Below are 6,118 nucleotides of genomic sequence, written 5' to 3' on the forward strand. Positions count from 1 at the left end.
CCTGTAGCCCCACTCTGAAAGTTGTTGCAATAAATTCATCTGAAAATACAAAAGGAGCTAATATACCTTATACCACAGCTGTAATTAAATCACCACTTCAGAAGACTTTTTGGCACTGAATGAAACAGTAGGCTCACAGAACAAGAAGAGATTGGGTTCAGGTGGGTGTAACTAACTACAAGGCTGTGCTTCCTGGAACTGTTATGCTGAAAATAAAATATCCTTACCTCTTTCCCTCCCATTCATTTTTCTTTCCTATTATTTATTATTTTATTTCCATTTACTTTTGTCTTTTCATGAACTGGATAGTAAACATCAGCAGTTGAAAAAGTACTTTATATTTTGCAATGGTTTTCGTGCTGGGAAGAGCTGGGGAACAAGGTATTGGTTTTGTTTTGTTGTTGTTTGGTTTGGCTTTGTTCTTGTAACACAGACACTTGCTAAAATAAGTGGTAATTTTACAAGATCTGTCAAATGTTAATTGGAAAGCTGGCACCAGCACTGTGTATAATTTCTTCCATGTTGTGGTCCCTGCATGCTGCAATTAGATGTCATTGCTGTACCCTTGATTTCAGTTTTATGAGGAGAAGCAGGGAGGGATCGCTTTGTGAGCCCACATTTCCCTTACCTACAAGCTTAATTGTAAACCCTTGAGCTGCAGACTCCCTTGCTGAGCTCAGGCACTCTGGTGAGCTTATCTGTAAGGAAGGGATTGGTTCCCAAAATCGAATGCCACGAAAAGCAGGTGCAGAACTTGTAATTTATAATGTGATTTACTAACAACAGATGTGAGAGTCTCCAAACCCCACTGTCAGGATTTTATTGTTTCTTTGGTTGATTGGTTGGTTTTTTTTTTATTTATACCATTGAGAATGGCTATTTATAACAAAAGAATAATAAAAAACAAAACTTAATGCTGTTGAAGTAACTGGTTATGTAAACAGTGCTTAGTAGACATGGTGCTGAGGAGCAACTGGGTATAAGCTTTGCAAAACAGGCAATAGAGATTTCTCATTGATCAAGCCATTTTTACAGAAGCATCAGCATTAGGAAGCCAAGTGCAACTGCTGAGCAAAATATGTGCCTGATACTAAACAAGAGGAGGAGAAGTCTTAGTGCCTAAATAAAAACAAATTGGTTTGATAAGGATACAGTAATGGGCTTGTTGTAATGAGAGTATAGCACTTACAGCAAGTATTGACAGGAAGACAGTGATCCCCCTGTGGAACAGATTTAAAAAAAGAAATACCAAGGGAAAGCCCAGAACACACAGTCAGTTGTACTGCCTAGTAAGGGTTCTATTCCTCTGGACATCATGGTGGCCCACCTCTGACTGCCAAACCGTTTGTCTGGCTTTGTAAAACAACAGGCTGTATGTAGCAAGATTAGCTGAAGTGGTATAATAGTGGTCAAAAGTCTCAGTTTGCTTTCCAAAAGAACATGGAAAAAAATGCAATGGTTTGGAGCTCCATGAAAGGGAAGCAAAAAACTTTGCATTTACATTTGACAGCTTGCTCCTGTGATTGTTGTTTTGACAGCTCTCACAGTGGGGCAGAAAATCCCTCCTGCTCCTCTATGTGGTCTGCTCAAAGAAGTGACTGAGGCCGAGAGAAGATACAGGACTGCCATAGCATGGAGGTATTGAGATAGGGAAGGGCCTGAAAACTAGTGGGTAAGTGTTAGGACTAAGTCCATTTTCAGTGAAGCATGAAAGGAAGGAGAGCACAATATGGAAAACATTACTAAGAGAACACCTTCAACTAGACTGAGCCCCAGAGTTACAAGATGATAGTAAGCAGAAGGGGAGAAATGATAGCGTGGACCATGTAAAATGAAGAGTAAGAGTAATACTCTTGTATTGAAGAGTGGTATGAGACTGAAGTGAATATTGGTATTGAATTTTTATGCTTACTAAGGAAGGTTATAGGATTAGATGCTAGAAGATTCCTTTAACTAGGAAATAATGCAAAAACAAGACTCTTCTAAGAAGGTGCAGAGCCCTAAGAAAACTAAGACTTTCTGATGCCCACCTAATAGAAGTCAGTGATGGTAAATAAGAATCTTCACTGGCTCTCTATTAATTAAAATTGTGCTTCCCTGATTTCCAGGGTCTTTCTCCCAGTGGTCAAACATTGTTTTTGGCCAAAAATGCCTAGAAACCTAGAAACACTTCTTGTGTTAGTGTCTTCATTGTTCCTATGCATTTGAACCAACATGGTTATATTTAAAGGATAAAGAAAGCAAAACAATTTAATCTTTATTCACATAAATAATTTTGTTATATTCATTAAATAGAAGCAAGAATGTAGGTAGTAGAGCAATTGTCTGAAATTTGCTGGCACATACAGGGTAAAGAGACAGCTGTCTGACTTGTCTCTTGGGAATCTCAGGGTTTCCAATTAGTGCACATATTCATGCAGAGGAAAAAGACAGCAAATCTATTTTGTGCTCATACTTAGCCTATCCAATTTGTTTCATAATGATCTATTATATACTTAAAAGATAGTAATACAGATGTGTCTACAGAAATTTAATTTAAACATCAGAGCTGTAGCTCTTCAGAAAGTCTATTCATTTTAGATCAATATCCATTCATGTTAGGATTTCACCAAATGAAGAAAGAAGATCTGGTGTTCTTCCAGCCAAACCTCATCGCCTTAGCTCTGTCCGTGCACGAAATATGAGCCCTCTGCCACAAGCCTTACGACTGTCTCCCCTTCACATACTGCCACGTGCACTAATACACAAACACAGGCATATTTGCAATCAACACACGTAGGTCACTCTGAAAGTAATGTCTGTGATTTATTTTCACGGAAATTACATCACATACAAATAGTGCTATTTGATAGAGCAAATTCCCAGGTATAAAATACCTATTTTTCAATGCAGTCACCACAATTACCTATGCATTTTCACCAATGATGAATAGGAGCCTGCATGCCACACTCATAACAATCTACGCCAGCTGAGTTGAACCACTGTCACTGTCATCACTGCTAAAATACATCACCCACTGCCTCACTATGCTCACATTCACAGTTTGGACTCCAGAAATGTTCAGCAAGCATCACTGAATGTCAGTGGGTGCTATTTTTTCTGCATGGAGTTGAGTCATGTTCCTTTGCTTCATACACACTTCCAGGTCAGACACCATTCTGTCAAACTCTCTGCTGCTATCTGTCACATGGCAACAAGATATAATGGAATATTGGTGGGAATCTTCAATCTCTACTGCCATGTCACCAACATCCACCTCTGACTTTATCAGCCAACATAGTTAAACAGGAAGCATTCCTTTCAGAGCAGCCCTCGTCGTTAAAATGAGTTTAGCTGAAATGAACCGCCACTATCACTACCATGGCTGTGTAAGGTCCATGTTTGTTCTCAGTAGATCATTTACAGCCAAACCTGTATACTGACATTCATTTAGAGCTCAGAGATCTGTAAAGATCTATTGCTGCCCAAATTCATTGTGGAAGGACCTTCTCATGTTAATGATACCCAAGAAATACGTGTAGGGATCAAACTGACAATTATTCCCTTATTTATGCATGTAAACATACTGTTAAACACACTTGCCCCAAACTACAACAAGGTGGATATAATTTAACTGTTACTGCAGACTATTGGTCAAGTATAGGAGATTTGTCTAGCTACTACATGTATTGCTCAGGGATTACCTGAGGTAATCTACTAACTACTGAAGCACAATTTTGTACTGTAGGCAGAAGACACAAAGAGAAAAGTTTCATAAAGATACACTCAGGTCAAACACCACCTCAGCTTTCTGCTTGAGGAGATTGTTGCAGATCAAACACTGACATATTATTCTCTAATCTGAAGTTTTCTGAAGTAACAGTTCTCCACACAACTACTACTAAAGGACATTACTGTGAGATGTGTGATGAAACACCAATTTCTGTCAGACAGAGGATCTGGATGTTTAAGTGCTACCATATTTTGTTGATCAGATGTCTTTTGAAGTCAGATAACATCTTTAGTTTGATGCACTGCGCTCCTTTTCAAAAAACAAAACAAAACAAAAAAACACAGAAAAAAAAACATGAAAAACATGTTTTTGTTTGCCTGGGGTCCACAGATCCCAGGCTCAGCTTTGTGTCCTTGGCTTATAGTACCGAAGAAATAGATTAGTTCTGATCAACAGTTTTTCAGGACTTATCCAATTAGAAAGCCCAACGGTCACAAGATTCAAATGGACATGAGATTCTAGTATCTTCCGGGGATCATTTCAGAGTCAACTTTAGAGTGGACGAAACTGATCAGGATCACTGGAGATCAGCACAGCCATTACATCCTACTCAGACATCATCTGAGGTCAATTTGAAGGCTAGATAATCACCATTACATCATCTGAGGTCAACCTAAGGTCCAAGTAAGCTGTCCAGAGGAGTAATCTGACATCATCATCATGAGACAAGATATATGTAAGACATTGTTTGAGGTCAACTGGGTTATCTGTTGAAGTACAAAATCATCTGATGTCAAGTTGACATCGATTGCATGTACAACAGTCATTATTATCAATGCTGTTCTCATTTGAAGGATGGAACAACCATTTAATGTCAACTCGATATCTAATTAGGCTGATGTGGCTCATTTGAGGTCAACAAGAGAACCTGAAATGTTTGGGTTCATCTGAGGCCAGCACAGCATGTTTTTGTATCCAGAGGTCGCTTAAGGTAAAACTGAGATCTAATTAATTGCTTGGGTTGTAATTTGAGGTGCTAATTTGGTGCTCAAAGGTCATTAGAATTCAATCACAGTGCTTGTTTTCTGACTAGATTCATCTGTGGTCAATTTCATATTTAAATCTCACTGCAGAATCATCTGAGCTTGTAGCAAGAGGTCAGTTTAGGCAAAATACGAGCTCTAATTAATAGAAAGTGTAACTTGAAGTCAAACTGACACTTGCTTTATCTTCTAAGTCAACATACCAGCAAGTTAGCTAAAAGAGGTCATCTGAGGACAAAAGATCCATTGAAGGTCAGCTTTACAACCAACGGTCAATATTATTGTCCTTGTTTTTATTTTGTAAGTTGTTTGAAATCAAACTCAAAACCAACTAACCTGCACAAAAATTAGGTCAATCTTAATTCCAGCTAGTTTTATCAGGTGATTTTTTTGTGTTTGGCTTTGCTTTTTTTGTGTCCTCGGAGTCCCCTGAAGTTTATCCAGTCCTGCAGGTCATTTGAGACCAATTTTAAACCCAACCATTAACAAATTAGGTCCAGATAAAAGTTTCTTTTTCTGTTATGGGATCTTTGAAGAATGCCATACACATCCTTCACTCTCCTTGGCCAGTTGCTTGCATTGAGGTCCTCTAAATCTAGCTGCCCCTTTCACAAATCAATGCAGTAGATATCTGAGGTCTGATTTAGGCCTCTTTTCATTATTTTGTAGCTGTATTCTCCCTCTCCACTTTAAGTGTTCTTCAAGGTTAATCCTAGCCCTTCCGTGCTTCTTAGAGATTGAGAGTGATGATAGTAACCTTTTTTCCTGTGTATAATGGCTACTTAACCTCTGTCACAGGCCTAATTTTTAGAAGCTGCCATAAGAAAAAATCATTCACCAGGAGGGTGCAGCTTGATATTCCCTGGAGTCAAATTTTACGTTTCCTTTGTCCAACAGTCAGCAGAATTCAGTCAGATCCAATGCATTCACTTTCCTTAGTTCAGCTAAGGTCAGCCACTCAAACATTTTGGGAACAACCTATACAATTTGAGTATAACTCCAGTGTTTTTATTCTGTGCACCAGCTATCTCAGCCGAAATTCATCTTCTGTGTTGCGGAAAATGGTTATGCAACATTAGCTACAAATCCAGACAGCTACTCAGGATTTATCTGAGACTGAATATTCTTATCTTTTTCTATTCCAGTTATGATCTGAAAATCTGCCACCAGTTTCATTCTCCAGTATACTGTTGGGTTAAGTTCAAAGTTGATTTTATGGAATAGCCCTTGTTTGTATGACACAACACTCTGTTGTTCAGACTTTTTCAGAGGTCTAGTAATACTCCACATTTCATAGTAGGAATTTCATTCTCTTCTCAAGAGAAGAGAATGCTGTCTCTTTTTTTCATGATCAGGTGAGATA

The sequence above is a fragment of the Lagopus muta genome, chromosome Z (assembly GCF_023343835.1).
Source record: "Lagopus muta isolate bLagMut1 chromosome Z, bLagMut1 primary, whole genome shotgun sequence".
Classification (NCBI taxonomy): Eukaryota; Metazoa; Chordata; class Aves; order Galliformes; family Phasianidae; genus Lagopus; species Lagopus muta.